Raw genomic sequence first — 17141 nt, forward strand, 5'->3', positions numbered from 1 at the left:
TTTTTTAAGTTTAAGATTTTAAAAATCTTTATATTATCTGAATTTGGGGAATTGCTAATTTTTCTTATTCCTTAAGCCATGATTTTTACAAGACAAGACTTAGTCTAATGCGATATATAATATGTATTTAAAACTACAACCACAGTTTAAAAATCCTGCAGTCTCTCCTTAAATGTCAACCTTGACTGTTTTCTTTGACATAGATTAAGGGATTGAGTCTTTGTCTTTTCTCACAAAAGATCAAAGGAGTGTTCTATAAACTGCCTTAAAATCATTACTGTTTTCAAACCATTTAGTTCCTAACATTGTATATTTTATTTAGTGCTTTGTATATGTGTCTGAAAGAGTTCTGAGTGTCTGGAGCAGGCTCTAAAGCTGCACTCCTTCTCAAATAGGACTGGAACCCAGTTGCACCTCAGATTAGAATTTGAACCCCGGATCCCTGGTTCAGGAGGGGATTCAAGCCCACTGTCTTTCAGTTAAAACAGCTCATCTGGTGTCAGACTTATTGAAGCTCAGGTTTTATCTCCTCACAGAAAGAAGTCAACATGAGGCAAAGCAGTTGGCAAAGAGTAAGTGTATTAGCATAGGATGCTTGTGAGAGATACTAGTGGGCAGGCAAGGGAGTGCAACCCCAAGAATAAAGAGGGCTACATTTTTGTAATCAAAGAAAGAGTGGGGAGGGGAGAAGACTATCATTTTCTCCTTCTTGAGTAGACATTAAGTCTTGTTACCAAATGTTAGGTCTGTGTGCCTGACACAGTGAGGCCAAACAATACCAGAGAGAGGTTTATTGCAGGGCCATGCAAGGAGATGGGTGGCTCATGCCTTAAAAACCCTGAACTCCCAGAAAGCTTTCAGCAAAGCCCTTTTATAGGAAAGGTGAGGGGAGGGGTATGGTTAGTTATTGCAAACTTCTCAGTACCAGGTCATGGTCAGATCACAGTGTCCTTATAGACCTCCACCAAAACAAATGTTATTCTCTGTTCTGACAAGAAAGGGCAAGGTCCTAAGACTCGGCTTTCACTTTCCCAGGCCCAGGCCCTGGCTAAGAGGAGGACTGCCTGTGCAGGCCAGTTACCCTGCCTGGGAGTATTCATCAAGTACCTGGTCTGGGTCTTTTCACCAGGGCCTGGGCCTGGCTAGTGGGTGGCCCTGGTGAGGGCTCTGGAGCTCTGCAAGATACAGCTCTCACCGTGTCCCTGGGACCCCCACTCACCTTCTAGTCCTGAGGCTGGAGGGCGTGGCGGGCCCTGGGGAGAAGGCCGTGATCCACCTCTCACCACACTCTCTGCTGCCAGGACCACTGTGAGGCTGACTGCTAGTGGAGTGGGACCTCTGGCTAAGGGTTGAGCACTAACAACTGCATGCCTACCCCGCCCTCGTTGCAGGCTTATATAGTTAATTTCTCCTCGATCCCTGTATGATATAACCAGGACTGTCAGGGTGCTATTCAGATCATATATATTAGCCAAAGGGTGGTAGCATATTCTAGAATATGGTAATCCATCTCAGGTTTCAGTATAAAGTCCCCTTTCACCTGGGTTCTTTCTCCTTTCATCTATATTCCTGTCTTAGCTACATGCAGAAATGCTGCTCTTCAGCATCTCTGACTTCATGGAACAAGATTCAGACCCCATTCTGTTGTCTTGCGTTTTAACTGTGAGGTCTTGTGGCTTGAGTGTGCCTCGTGCTTAGATGGACCTGGTAGGGTAGATTGTTGCTAGGTGACTGGATTCTTTTCTTGAGTGGTCATTACCTTAGAATAGTCTCCCAGACCCCCTTAAAATTCCCTCTCTTTCTTTAATCCTCTAGTGGTATTTCAAAACAATTTAATTATCCTGTTACTGCTGCTAAGTCACTTCAGTCGTGTCTGACTCTGTGCGACCCCATAAACGGCAGCCCACCAGGCTCCCCCATCCCTGGGATTCTCCAGGCAAGAACACTGGAGTGGGTTGCCATTTCCTCCTCCAACGCATGAAAGTGAAAAGTGAAAGTGAAGTCGCTCAGTCGTGTTCAACCTTTAGCGACCCCAGGGACTGCAGCCTTCCAGGCTCCTCTGTCCATGGGATTTTCCAGGCAAGAGTATTGGAGTGGGGTGCCATTGCCTTCTCCGTTAATTATCCTACTCTAGACCTATTTCACGTTCATTGCTGAATAATATTCCATCATGCGAGTATACTATATATATCCACTGTTGTAACAATAGATAATTTGGTTGTTTTCTGTTTGGGACCATTGAGAACAGTTAATCTATGTGTACATGTTGGCATATTTCTAAATATATATTTAAAATATGACTAGAAGTGAAGGTAAATGAATATACATTTCTAAGAAGACCCTGAAATGGAATTTATTTTTCTGAACTTTTAAAGAGTTTACCATTGACTTTCTTTTGTCTGATTTTATCTCAGGATTTCCTTTTCCAATGTGCATGCATATCACCTCTTTGAACATCAAAAGTCATGACTTTTGAAAGGAAAAGTGAGGAAAGTGAGGTTTGATTGTATATTGGTTCAAAAACGTAAGTGGGGCTGTGAGAAAGAAGACCTCATTAGGGAACCATTATAAGAATGGGGAGGCAGGGGAAGGTGGCAGTAAATTAGAGAGGACCCATATGCACGTGTGAAAAAGGAATTTCCTGAATAAGTTAGTGTGAATTCATAATCAGAAAGGGAAACAAGAGACTTGAATGTGAGCACTAGAAAGGGTGTGAAGATAACAAACTGTTAAATCAAACAGCCTTCTGTACCAGCATCTGCTAGGTCTGCTAAGCCAGGGCATCCATTTGTGGAATGCAGGATATTCAAGATAGGCAGAGGGAAAGAAGGGCAATGACCCACCTGCTATGTCTAGAGGAATTAATAAATCAGGCATCTGCAAATCGGAAGGTACTTCTGTTTCCCCAGATACTAAAACAATAACCTCCCTTTCCTCCTTCCCCACCTCCTCCCACCTCGGCACACATGAACATCACTTGATTTTGTTCCCTGACCTCAGGCTTCTCACCTGATCCGTGCTGCCTGTTCTTTGTGGCCAGCTGTCTCACACAGTAGTCCTTCACCTGCCTGGAACTGGGCACAAACACTGCACAACAGAATCATTCCACCTCGACTGCACAGACATATCCACGGAGGGCCCCCGATCGTGCACTTCAAGGAATGTGATGGCATAGTGCATCTCACACCTCTGGGTTCAGAAATGATGGACTGGCAACTTCCTAATACAGTGATCAATAGAAGCACTCATGGCGGTAAGATCTAGTTTCTTTTTTCACTTCCAGTGACAGTGACTTGATGGGTCTTATCGTGCACACCAAAAAATATGTACCCTCCCTCAGTGTTTATAAATGCAGAAACACCTGAGGAGACACTCAGTAAAGCATTGGGACTCCTTTGTTGAGAACATCTTAAATTCAACCCGTGTGGACTTTACGTAAGGTTGAGCTTTTCCAGGTACTGAAGGTGGTGAGCACTAGCAAATTAAGCAGCGGCTGAAGCCTCTGTGTTACCTTGATTTTGTACATGAACCTGAGCTTTCTATGGACTTAACACCTTGGAACATGTGCAAGAGTCTGAATCCCGCCTTTGAGGAATGCCAGTGCTTCCTGAGAATTCATGACGACAGTAGACATTCTCTGTCTGTGGTTCAAAGAGGGGCACGGGTAGCTAGTCCTGTAACCGAGGCCTCTGATGTTCCATGATTTCACAGAAATCAGAAAGACATCTCCCGGGTGCAACTCATCTGAACAGCCTTTTGAAAGTTGAAGGCAGATACAGTCATACTCCACGGCTTTCATAATCGTAGACTTTGTTCTCAGTCTCAGCCTTGGTCACTCCCCCTCCAGAGTTCGGCAGGCAGATGTTGCATGCACGATGCTTTCTTTCTGCTTTCTTCCGCAGTTGAGGGTTTGTTCCACTCCTGTGCTCATTCCTAGGGGTGACTTTTCCTGCGTTTTAAACATACACAGCAAACTCATTTTCAGATCAGTCTTGAGACTCATCTTCTCAACATTTGTGCTGGTCTTACCCTGAAATGTTCTCCTAAAATACAGGAAGACACACCATTAGAACAGGACAAGCACAGGGAAGCAAATTACTATTTTGAGGCTATTCTTTTGAAGTTGGTTCACTTCGTCTGTTCCCACAGAACTTGAGCCCAGATTCATACAGGAATTAAGTGTGCAGGACAGGTGGAGAAGCCAAGTCTGACATGAGCCCATTGCCACCAGAGAAACGGTCAAGAGGTGATTTTTCTGCTGTGATTTTGATAACAGTTTCTGCAATGTTCTCATTGGACCTGGAAAGCTTTCAGGGTCAGGGTATTTCTAGGGTGCACTGATGCGTATGGCTTTTCTTGGTGCTTTGTCTTTCCTCTCTCACTTAGACCTGGGCAATCTCAGATTATTTTTTAGCCCAAGTTTTGAAAAGAGCAAATCTGATTGAGTTTGTTACTTATCTTTGTTGCAATGGAACAAATTCTTTAGATTTCTCTGGTCCAAGCAGTTCCTATCTTGTGAGGGAAAAAAGTATATTCTATACTTTTTTTGCCTTCTCCAACGCAGGAAAGTGAAAAGTGAAAGTGAAGTTGCTGAGTCTTGTCCGACTCTTAGCGACCCCATGGACTGCAGCCCACCAGGCTCCTCCATCCATGGGATTTTCCAGGCAAGAGTACTGGAGTGGGGTGCCATTGCCTTCTCCGATTCTATACTTTAGTATATTATATTTTACGTAATAAAAATATATCGTATACACACACACATTTAGTTTGTTTGGAACTAACAAATTATTGACTATTTGTTGGGAACAACCAGTCTGGTAGGTTGAGGTGTGTTTCATCATTTCCTAAATGCAATCCAGTTGTCCCAGCAAATAGGACTGGAACCACTGGATATCTACATACAAAAGAAAAGAACTTCAATTCGTAGTCTTCACACCATTTACAGAAGTGTACTTAAAATGTTTCATAAACCTAAATGTAAAGCCTAAAATCATGTGGAAATAAATGAAGACTGCCCAAATGATAACAGGTAGAGCTCTGTTTACTCAGAGCTCAGTATATTAAGGCACTCGGCCACCCTCATTTGTTTGAGATGGCAGAAACTCGGAAGCTTTATAGTGAAAAGACAGAGAAAGCACTCAGGGATGACCTGATTTGAGGTTGTTCTAAGGAAGCTGCACTGTGGCTCAGCTGGTAAAGAGTCCACCTGCAATGCGGGAGACCTGGGTTTGATCCCTGGGTTGGGAAGATTCCCCTGGAGGAGGGAAAGGCTATCTACCCACTCCAGTATTCTGGCAGTCCATGGGGTTGCAAAGAGTCAGACATGACTGAGCGACTTTCACTTAGGGAAGCTAGAAGTGGGCTTACTGGAAGTGGATTATCTCATATCACTGGTTTGGAGACCTCATTTAGCTTTGTTTGGTTGGGCCAGAGTTGAAACTGGAGGAAGTCATTTCGCAGCTGTTGATCAAGTTCTGACTACTGTTGACTAGTTGCTGCAGGGGGTTGTGGTTAGGTTGGGAGGTCAGAGTTATGAATCAGGTTTGAGTCACAACTAAAGGCTATGATCAGAGGTCTGTTTTGATGTACGGTTTGGCCAGTATCCATTTGTATATTCAATCTCTCAACTTCTGAACTTCCGGAGGAAAACAGAGAATTTTTACCTTGGGTTCAGCAAACAATTCTTAGAGCTGACACTAAATGCATAATACATAAAAGAAAAAAAATTTATTTATTGGACTTTAAAAATGCCTCCTTAACAGTGAAAGACACTCTTAAGAGAATTACAATATGAGCCCTTGGCCAGAAGAAACTATGTGTAATTGATTATATGATAAAGAACTTGTATCTCAACTTACTCTTGAAAGGCAATAACAGGAAAACAATTTAAAAATGGATAAAAGAGGGAATTCTCTGGCAGTCCAGTGGTTAGGGCTCCACACTGCCACTTCAGGGCGCTTAGGTTTGATCCCTGGTCAGGGAACTAAAGATCCCACAAGCTGTGTGGTACAGTCAAAAATTAATTAATTAAATAAATATCTTTTTAAAAACTATAATGAGATAACATCATTAGTCATTAGGGAAATACCAATTAAAACTACCCACCCATTGGAATGGTGAAAATGATTTAACCATACCAGGTGTCTGCAAGGATATGGAGGAAAGGGAACTCTCGAATTGTTGTAGCCACGCGTTCCGGGAAACAAACTCACTCAGAAGGGCAATGCAGATAGTGGAGTGCAGTTTATTACACCGGCGGGCCCAAGGCAGAGTCTCCTCTTAGCCAAGGACCCCGACCAGTTTTTGTGAAAACCTTATATACTCTAAGTGTACGTGCCCAAACCCTCCTCCCCAAATTCCTTGAAACTAGTCTGGACAAGGCAAAGGAGAGATACGATCAAAGTTAACCCCTGATTCATGTGTCATAACCCTAGATAGTGAAACAGTGGACATTTCTCAATAGGCCTGTGGTCATACCCTGATAAGCATAACGGAATTTATGACTCTGTTCTGTTTACAGAGATAATTAGCATATTATTTTAGGCGACGGAGAGTCTAGGTAAAAGTCCTGAGGCTCCTTCGTGGGCGGAGGCGGGGTCTGGTTTTCCAGTTGGTATGTTGTTTCCATAAGTACTGGGCATTTAGCTCAAAGTCCACAGTCCAGCCCAAGATGGAGTCCTGCTTTCAAGATGGAGCCTGTTCTGTCTATTTCCTCCTTCAATAGCACTTTCATTTGTAACAGTCATAAACTGGAAAACCCAAATGCCCAACAACAGAAACAAGTTTTAGTTATCCATATGATGAATTATTGCTCCCTATAAAAAAGGAAAGAACTATTGGTACCCACAACATGAATGATTCTCAGAATAATTATTCTGAGTGAAAGACGCCAGACAAAAAAGGAGTGCATATTTGATTCCCTTGTATAAAAGTCTAGAAAATGCAAACTCTTCTGTAGTGACAGGTAGCAAATCAATTGTTTCTTGCAGATGGTAGCATAGTATGGAAAAGTGGAAGAGAGAGATTGCAAAAAAGATGGTATGTATGTTCGATATCTTGATTGCAGTGATGGTTTCATATGTGAAAATTTATATAATTTTACATGTTAAATATATACAGGAGACTTCCCTGGTGGTCCTGTGACTAAGACTCTAAGCTCCCAAAGCAGGCATCCAGGCTCAATCCCTGGTCAGGGAAATAGATCCCACATACTGCAAATAAGAGTTTCCATGCCACAACTATAGATCCCCCATGCCGCTACTAAGACCCAGCACAGCCAAATAAATAAATAAACAAATATTTAAATATGTGCAGTTTGTTATTTGTCAAAATACCCAAATAACTCTATTAAAAACTACATACATGAATGATTTTGAGAAAATAAGTAAAAATATTTTATCATACAGAAAGTCCACTGCATATGAAAGATTTCTGTTTCTCAAGTCCAATTTCTAAGTCCAACGGAGTTGTGGGTTAAGTTTTATTTGGAGGAAAATGAGGACTGCAGCCCAGGAGGCAGCATCTCAGCTCTGAGAGACTACTCCAAAGTGGCAGTGGGGGAAAGTCCATATATAAGGTTTTGGTGAAAGGGGAGTTCAATACCATGAAGCACTTAATTTACAAAAGGTTTTCTGTTAGTCATAAGGGTCTGATGTCACCATGAAGGGATTTAGTGCTTCTCTAGATATGAGGAGATGCAAGGATTGAGATCATGAAATCTGTTTCTAGAAACATTGACTATCTAAAGACCTGTCTCATCAGATTCCCTGGAGCACAGAGTGCCTCACTCCACCCTGAACTCTCACAGGGGTTGTTGAAAGTCAACAGCTATAGCGGCATGGGGCTCACTCCGTAGTGGCAGATGGCAAACCCCTTGTCATTGGCAATGCCCTTGGTAAATGCCAATTTGTAGCTGACAACACATATGACAAACATATGCCAGACACGTGAACCAGCTTAAACATGCGAATGTACATTTACATCTTTGAAAGTCTGAAACTTGGAGATTTATGTATAGGGGCCTCTGTTGTTCAGTCACCTGGTCGTGTCTGACTCTGCGACCCCATGGGCTGCAGCACGCCAGGCTTCCCTGTCCCTCACTGTCTCCTGAAGTTTGCCCAAGTTCATGTCCATTGCATCAATGATGCCATCCCAACGGATCCAGCCAGAAAGTAGGGGCCTTACTGTAATATAATTGGTTCACAAATCAGTAGGCTGTTTATGTGCCTGCTAATGCTAAGTTTCTTCCCATAGGAACTGTATCTCTGAAGAATTAGTGGTATAGACTCTGAAATTCTGCATACTCCAGATGGAGGCCTTTGCCCCCAGATTCATTTGAGAACAATCACCAGCCCACCCTATCCTTTGTTTTGTATATTGTAAAGTTACACTGCTCACACCTGCCAAGTCCTTTCTCAGGGGAAATCAGGTGCTTGGTGTAGAAAACTGCAGGCACATCTACTACTGAAAATTACCTCAACAAAATAGCAGAAAATGCTCTTTCCTCCCTTACAGGTGCATTAAAACAGAAAGTGTTCCATTTCATAAAACTGCTCTTACAGATTTCTTTTCTAGCAAAGGAATCCTTCAAGACACCTGGTCTTCAGAGGTTGTTACTCTGACCTGGGAACTGTGTATTAACCTTGAGAGATACTGTAACTATGAGCCATTGTTTACTTAACGTCCTGTTGCCAAGAAAAGAATACTGAGATTGGTTTCTGTTTCCTGGTAGACATACACACCTTGAGGTTTCATAATCAGGACACAAGTGGATCATCTTATTTCACTCTTTGTCCACTTGTAAGAATGGCTTAAAATTTGTAATTGCTCATTTTCCTATTTAAACAAAAGACTTGAAGAGTTGGGACATTTAAATGAACACTTTTGACACAGGAAGCTGTCAGGCTTAGTGGCTTATCTTTCCTGCTTCTCTGGCCACAAGAACTCTCACCTTTGCCCGTCACAGACTGAAATGGAATCAGTTTCTATTTCCCCAACCAAGGTAGGCGTAGCTTTGCCACATTCCAATACAGGAAGGTCAGGCAAACATTAGCCACAGCCCCATGTCCTTCTAGCAGCTCCACCCTCTGGAGACCCACTATGGGTCTGGGAACTGGGAGAAGCTACCACAAAAGTCCCTCTGTCAAGCATCTCCTCCCTACCTTACTAGTCCTCAAGAATTTCCTTCTGACAGTCGTGTGCAGAAGGAAATGGAATCACTGAAGCCTAGCCTCTGCAGACGGAACACACCAGAGCTCTAGTTAGCCATTTGATGGGGGGAGGCGGGCACAGGGCTTTGCGGGCTATGTGTAATGAACCGGACACTACAAGGCTTGGTTTGGTGAGATTTAGGCCACGATGCTGTGTACCACATCCAGAGTGATGGAACAGTTGACCATCCATTGCTAGTTTTGAAGACGAAGGGATCACAAGCCAGGGTGAAGGAGGAGATAGAACAGGCTTGATCTTCTGCCTGACCTTCCTGTATTGGAAGGTGGCCAAGCTACACCTACCTTGGTCGGGGAAATAGAAACTGATTCCATTTCAGTCTGTGAGGGGCAAAGTCTGTGGACTTCGAGCTATATGCCCAGTATCAATGGAAAGTATCAATGGAAACGACATACCAACTGGAAAACCAGGCCCCCGGAAGGAAGAGCCCCAGGGCTCTCCATCGCCTAAAAGAATACCCTAATTATCTGTGTAACTGAATAGAATCATACATTCTATTATGCTTATTGGGGTATGACCACAGGCCTATTGATAATTGTCCACTGTTAACTACCTAGGCTTAAGGCATACAATCACGGGTTTAAGGCATATGAATCACGGGTTAACTTTGATTGTATCTTTCTTTTCCTTTGTTCAGACTAGTTTCAGAGAATTTGGGGAGGTGGGTTCGAAGATGAACACTTAGGGTATACAAGGTTTTCACAAAAACTGGTTGGAGTCCTTGGCTAAGAGAAGACTCTGCCTTGGACCCTCTGGTTTAATAAACTGCACTCCACTATCTGCATTGTCCTTCTGAGTGAGTTTGTTTCCCGGAACATGGCCACAACAAGGGAATACTGGCAACCTAGAAGCTGGAAGAGCCAGAAGTGTAATCTCCCCTAAAGCCTCCAGAAAGGAATGCTGTCCTACTGACATCTTGATTTTAGCTAGTGAGACCCATTTTGGACTCCTCATCCCGAGAACTGTATGGTAATAAATTTACATTGCTTTAAGCCTATAAGTTTGTGGTAATTTGATATAGAAGCCATTGGAAGCTAAAATTGTGATTCAGACTATGGTACCATTGTCATTAACTGACACATTCTCCCGTTCAGCAAAGGATCACGATTCCACAGTATCTTATGAGAGAAATAGGACATTTAAAAACAGTTCTCATGATGTTGTCTCAGGAACCAAGACCTTTTCAGAGGAGCCATTAGGTCAAAACTAATTTCGTTTTCATACCAAGACATTGTTTACCTCGTCACTCTCATTTTTTCACAAATATACAATGAAGTTTTCCAGGGGTTTCATGATATTTGATATTTAACAGACATAATACAGAAGCAGATACAAAAATCTAGCTATCTTCTCTTAAACCAGATATCAGGGCTTTGGAGAATTATGAAAGAAAGTCACTCTTCTCACTAAAATTTTTGTTGGAAATATATAAGTTTTCATTAAAACATGGGATTAATGTGATTTTTGATAGTATTTTAGAAAGATACTGTCTTTGCCCCCACCTCCCCATCCCTGGTAACCACTATTCTTGTCTCTGTTTTATGACTTTAGCTTTTTAGAGTCCACATATCAGTAATATCTTGCAGTATTTGTCTACCTCTGTCGGACACACCTCACCTACCATAATGCCCTGAAGTTTCATCCATATTGTCACAAATAGTAGGATATCCCAAGGGCATATTTTAATGAAATGATGGCTCTAGGTAACAATCACCAGTGAATGCTGTAACTACAAGGATAGTGGTTCTATACCTTGACTGCCCAGGAAAACTGTTTAAAAATCTCAGTGTGGGGACTTCCCTGATGGTTCAGGGACTAAGACTCCACATTCCCAATGCAAGGGACCTGGGTTCAATCCCTGATCAGGGAACTAGATCCTCCAACCAACAGCAAAGATCCCGAGTGCCGCAACTAAGACCCAGCACAGCCAAATACATACTAAAAACATAAAAAGTCTCACTGTGTAGGCTGCACTCCAGACCAAGTAAATAAGAACCTCTGAGTTGACTGTAAAGGTCCCCGGATGATTTCAAATATGCAGCCAAGGCTGAGGACCAACCACTTCACTAGGTGAAAGGTTGATGGGAAACTTTATAATAGATGAATCAGAATGACAGCATCTCAGTCAACTCACCAATCAGAGGTGATTATGAGGCATCATGTACATGCAACTGTGCAGCACTGCCTAGGAGGTATTCTGGCAAATAGCCTCCCCCTCAACAGACAAACGCATCAGTGAACCTAAGAGTATTCGGTCCTATAGGTCTAATTGCCGGGTTAGGTGAAACACAGGAGTCAAGGAAGAAATTAAACAGTACCAAGAGGAGGCAATCAACTGGATCATGAATGTAGGAAATTCAACAGGCAAGTAACTGGGGGGAAAAGGGAGGATTCAAGCTATAGATTAAGAGAGACTTAAGTCATGTGAAGAGTTGCCTCATTGGAAAAGACTCTGATGCTGGGAGGGATTGGGGGCAGGAGGAGAAGGGGACGACAGAGGATGAGATGGCTGGATGGCATCACCAACTCGATGGACATGAGTTTGAGTGAACTCTGGGAGTTGGCGATGGACAGGCAGGCCTGGCATGCTGCAATTCATGGGGTTGCAGAGTTGGACACGACTGAGTGACTGAACTGAACTGAACTGAAGTCACCTATCAACTAAATGCAATGTGTGGACCTTATTTGGATTGTGATTTTTTGAAAAAAAAAAAAAAAAAGTAACAAAGCAAAACTTGTGACAGTCTTATCTGGTGAAGATATTTGCTGTCATGTATATAAGTAAAATGATATACTGCCTAGGATTTGCTTTAAAATAATCTAGAAAACGGGGCTTCCCTGGTAACTCAGCTGGTAAAGAATTCGCCTGCAATGCAGGAGACCCCAGTTCGATTCCTGGATGGAGAAGATCCCCTGGAGATGGGATAGGCTACACACTCCGGTATTCTGGGGCTTCCCTGGTAGATAAGCTGGTAAAGAATTCGCCTGAAATGCAGGAGACCTGGGTTTGATTCCTGGTTGGGAAGATCCCTTGAAGGAGGGCATGGCAAGCCTTGAAGGGTGAGGAATTCTTAGGTGAACAAAGAGAGTACAGAATCAGAGACACTAAGAACACTCTTCTTAGGTTCAGAGATCCCTAACTACATGGAGAGTGGTGAACAGCCTTATGCAGCTGATGCAAAATGCATAGGGGCTGGGGACGGTTTGGTGCCCCCATATTTTCTTCTTTTTTTTGACCCCTAGGTCTCTTTTATTTTTTTTTCCTAAAAATTTTTATTTAAGTGTAATTGATTTACAATGTTGTGTTAGTTTCCAGGTTTTCTACCTACTATGTGAAATACAAAAGACAGAAAGAACCACTTCCTGTCTTCAGGAATCATATGATTTCCTTGAGGAAAGTGTAGCATTATGCAAGTAAAGAAAAAAAAGTAAATGCTGAAGTGAATCCTGTGTGACACCGACCTTGAGGACTACAATTGCTTTTGCTCAGCACCGGGGAGAAGTGGTCTTTTGGCTTAAGATAATGAAGTGTTCTGAGAAGAGAGAGAGACCTAGATCCAAGTCCTAACTCGGCCTTTTCCTGGTTCTGTGACCGCCAGGAAATCATTTTGACAGCTTTAAGCCTCATCTGGACTCAAAGCCAGGGACTCACGTTCTCGATTTTTGTTCCATCAGTACCTCAGTTCCAGGTGTGAATTTTTATTTCAGTTACTGTTATGTAACAAAGCACCCTCAAAATTAGTGGATTAAATTAGAACCAGTCTGTCTGCTTGGAATTCTGTCAGTTGAGTGGGCCTCAGCTGGGTGGTTCTGCTGCTGCTCTCTGTTGTTATCCCAAAGTCATGAAGGCACATATTTTAAAGGAGGTGGAAAGCGGCCTGGGCTGGAGCATCCAAGACAGAGCTTTGCACTCACACTGTTCGTGCCATGGAGGTCCTGGGTGGGGCAGGAAGCAGTGGGAGCACTGGCTTGGCTGGGCCTTTTTCTTGCTCCATGGGGGCTCTGCAGGTGGGTAGCCATCCTTGTTATGTGACAATTCAGATCTCTCAAGAGCACAAAAGCAGAAGCTGCCAGACTTCTTAAGACTGAGGCCCAGACCTGACAGAGCATCATTTCTATCTCATGTTGCTTAAAGCCAGTCTTGAACCCAGCCCAGATTCAAGAGAGGAACCTGCCCAGAACCACGAACTCGTAGCCTACTGGGAGTCACTGATGTAAACAGATTGCCCACAGTACACATTTTTCCTTTTGAAAGTTTTCAAAAAAGCATGTTTTAAGGCTAACTATAAAAAAGACAAGGTAGCTGTGCTTATGAGTATAGGCTTGAGCCAGACTAAGCTGGAGTTGCACGTGGACAGGACGTGGGCAAGCTAATCTCTCTTTAAGCCCCTTGTGTTGCTTATCTAGAGATGCTTCCTTCATAGGGCTGTGGTAGAACTGAAAAGAGATAATGGGTCTAAGCACCTTGCACACAGTAGGTACCCAGTAGATGATAGCTACAGTGTATTGTTATTAAAGTTGCCATGGTGGTTGTATTATTGTTATTATTAATTACTGAAATAATTACTAATTATTATTAATTAGACAAGTGACTAATATAGCACATTTCTCATAACCTAAGGAGGAATGTTACTTTATCTTCTTCAATTTCAGTTGACAGTTTTAAATGTTTATTTTGCTCTTTTAATGAATTTTCAGGTCATTCTCTAATTTTAAAGTATCTGTCATTTTCTACTAGCAAAATAATTGGGAAATCAAATTCTTAGGTGAAATGTGAATGATGAAAACTCCTTCTACCTCTCACAAAATCTTGGAAACACACATTTTAGGAGAGATAGTGATGTATCAGTTAATTTTCTGAAAACACACATACAAACACAGTTGTGTATGAAAACATTATTTTATACCCATTGTATTTTTTCATGTTTAAGTGTAAAGATGCTTCCAAGTCAGGACTATAACATCAATTTATGGATTTTTTTTAGTGAGGAAAAAATGCCTTTTACTGTTGTATGAATGAGTTGTCAAGTATATATTCCCAAGAGTTTTGGATGACTTAGTATTAAGGTATAAACGTGATGACCTTTGGGCATTGTGAGAGCTCATTTTCCTCATGTTAACTTTAAAAGCAGTTGAACTGATTAGATTCAGCAGCAGTGGGAACTTTGTAAACAAATTTTAATACTTTGTTACAGTAGAAGGTTTTAGTGAAAAATTGGTTCAGAATACTATTAACATAAACACTGTATGTTTCAGGCTTCCTTGGTGGCTCAGATAGTAAAGAATCGCTTGCAATGCAGGAGGCTGGGTTTAATCCCAGGGTCAGGAAGATCGCCTGAAGAAAGAAATGGCTACCCACTGCAGTATTCTTGCCTGGAAAATTCCATGAGCTTTTGGAGCCTGTGGGCTACAGTCCATGGGGTCACAAACAGTCAGACACGATTGAGCAACTAACACTTTTTGTATATTGCAGTTTCCTTTTTGAGTCCTCCAGTTGGGTATCGTTTGTATTCTTCTTAAATCTGCTTTGTTACAAACCCTCATAATTCTTCCCTAGGATAGCTAGGTAGCATTGGGGGCTGGTTGGTTGTCCACCACACAAGCAGTTCCTTTGTAAGGAAAATTCCTTTGCAAGGGAAAGAAAGACACGCGTTATATAGCAGATAGCATCTTCAGCAAATACATAACTTACTGGTTTGTAGGAACTCCTTAAAATGGGATCTGTAAGCACTAAACAGTTTGCTGCAGTGGAAAGACTGTGGTCCTTGGAGTCAGACTATTTCTGGCCCTTGGAAGTGATGGGAAAGTTATTTGACTTCTTTGAGCTTCACTCTCTTCAGCATAGACAATACAGACCTACCTCTCAGAGTCGGGAGATTGAATGAACTATCCATGAACACAGGGAATGTGGTAGGGACATGTGCATGTTAGTGCTCCTTGTACCTTGAATTAAGACTTAAACTTGAAGAACTTTTGAAAAAAAGCTGAAAATAAAAACTCAGCTAAAATATATAATACATAATGAATGCTCACACACACACAAAAATACTTCACACTTGCAAGTGTGAAGAAATACAGTCAGAAATTCACTTTACAAAGTACTCATTTTAAAAATGAGTTTCAAAAAGCCAAAGCAAATGAACTTGATTCATTGTATAACTGGATTGAAGGTGAGTGAAACTTTGACTTCTGAACTGCTTCAAGGAGAAGAAAATAATTCCAAGGTAATATCAGATTTGAAAGAGCAATGGTTGAAAGTTGATGAAGAAAAAGGACCGGGCTTATAAGGTAGCACAAGTAGCCGAGTTTGAAATAGATTCTCTCTTCCTTGGCCCTCTTTCCTCTGAGCTCACCTGCTTCCTTTTATTCAAAACAGGGTCCGTCTCATCCCCAGTTGAAAAAATGTATGAAATTTTTTCTGAAATGAAAACTGACTTTACCCACCAGTGACTTCTGCATGTGCTGTACCTGTTACAGATGAAGAACCTACCTCAGAGGATTTTTAGGGCAGTAAAACCACTCTGTCTAATACTGTAATGATGGATATATGTCATTATATGTTTGTTGAGACCCACAGAAGGTTCAACTACAAGAGTGGACCCTAACGTCATCTGTGGACCTTGAGTGATGCCTATGTGGCCGTGTAGGTTCGTGGATTGTAAGAAATGTACCACCGTGGGGCAGAAAACCTATAATGGGAAGAGGTTTCTGTGTGTGGTGACACAACATACTCTGTATTTTCTGCTCAGTTTTGCTATGAATTTAAAACAGCTCTAAAAATTAAGTGTATTCATTTAAAAATAAATGAGGTAAGTGTTACAGCTCTTTTAGAATTTGTCTAGCAGGCTTTCCAGTTCGCACCAGAAAGCACCCCCCCAAAAAAAAAAAAAAAATGAGATACATGTGAGGCACATAATGAAACAAATAAAGATAAAGAAACTAACTTTGCCTAGCAAATGCACTTCCTTTGTGTGCTATAGCTGATAAAGATCAAAAAAAAAAAAAAAGCACTCGGTGGCACACTGCTTCACAACAGAACCTCCTCTTGGTGGAGGTGCCAAATGTGTTATAGTCTTCTGATGTGACAACTTCATTCACTCTGGTATCTGTCAGATCTGCCTGAATCACCTGGGGATCTTGTTAGACCTGCAAGTCCTGACTCAGTGGTTTTGGAATTGGGCCTGAGAGTCTACGTTTCTGAGAAGTTCCCAAGTGATGCTTGGAGAAGTGTGAAGAGTGCATTGGGCAAACATGCATTCTCTTGTTTGTCTGGCCTACTGCCTGCGCTGCACGCTTTTGCTCCATGCCCAGAGATTCACCACTGAAGAAGAGTTGTTTAGGATCTTGAATACGTTTCTCTGTCAGTATGATTCTCCTTTCTCTAAGGCTCATTAGTGCTTTGCTTGAGGTTCTAACAGAACTTGTCACATACTTTTGCTATACTTAGCAGTGTATATGTCCTATTCCCCCACCCTACCACTCTCCACATTACTCATCCTTAACTCTAGATTTCAGTTCAGTTCAGTCCAGTCGCTCAGTCGTGTCCAACTCTCTGCGACCCCATGAATCGCAGCACGCCAGGTCTCCCTGTCCATCACCAACTCCCGGAGTTCACCCAGACTCACGTCCATCGAGTCAGTGATGCCATCCAGCCATCTCATCTTCTGTCGTCCCCTTCTCTTAGGACACTCTATAAAATGTTCTCATAGATTCCTGTGCTTTTCACTAATAACCCTTACAAGAACTCTAATTAAATAATTATGAACTTGTTTTCATGGGTGTCTTCCCCACTAAATCAAAAGCTCCATGAGGTCAGGTATATTGTACAGCACTGTATCCCCATCATTGCCACAGTAATGGCCACATAGTAGGTGCTCAATAAATATTTGGTGAATAAATGAATGCATTGTAAG

General features: G+C 42.1%; 1 non-coding gene and 1 pseudogene across 1 annotated transcript; one reads left to right on the plus strand and one right to left on the minus strand.

Moving 5' to 3' along the window:
- Positions 1-2725: 2725 nt before the first annotated feature.
- On the minus strand, positions 2726-10874 carry LOC112442590 (schlafen family member 5-like; annotated as a pseudogene).
- Positions 10875-16039: 5165 nt separating this feature from the next.
- Positions 16040-16101, plus strand: LOC112442786 (U7 small nuclear RNA). Its single transcript, XR_003031079.1, has one exon. It is a non-coding gene; the product is annotated as a U7 small nuclear RNA (small nuclear RNA).
- The last annotated feature ends 1040 nt before the right edge of the window (positions 16102-17141 follow it).

This window comes from Bos taurus, chromosome 19 (assembly GCF_002263795.3).
Source record: "Bos taurus isolate L1 Dominette 01449 registration number 42190680 breed Hereford chromosome 19, ARS-UCD2.0, whole genome shotgun sequence".
NCBI lineage: Eukaryota > Metazoa > Chordata > Mammalia > Artiodactyla > Bovidae > Bos > Bos taurus.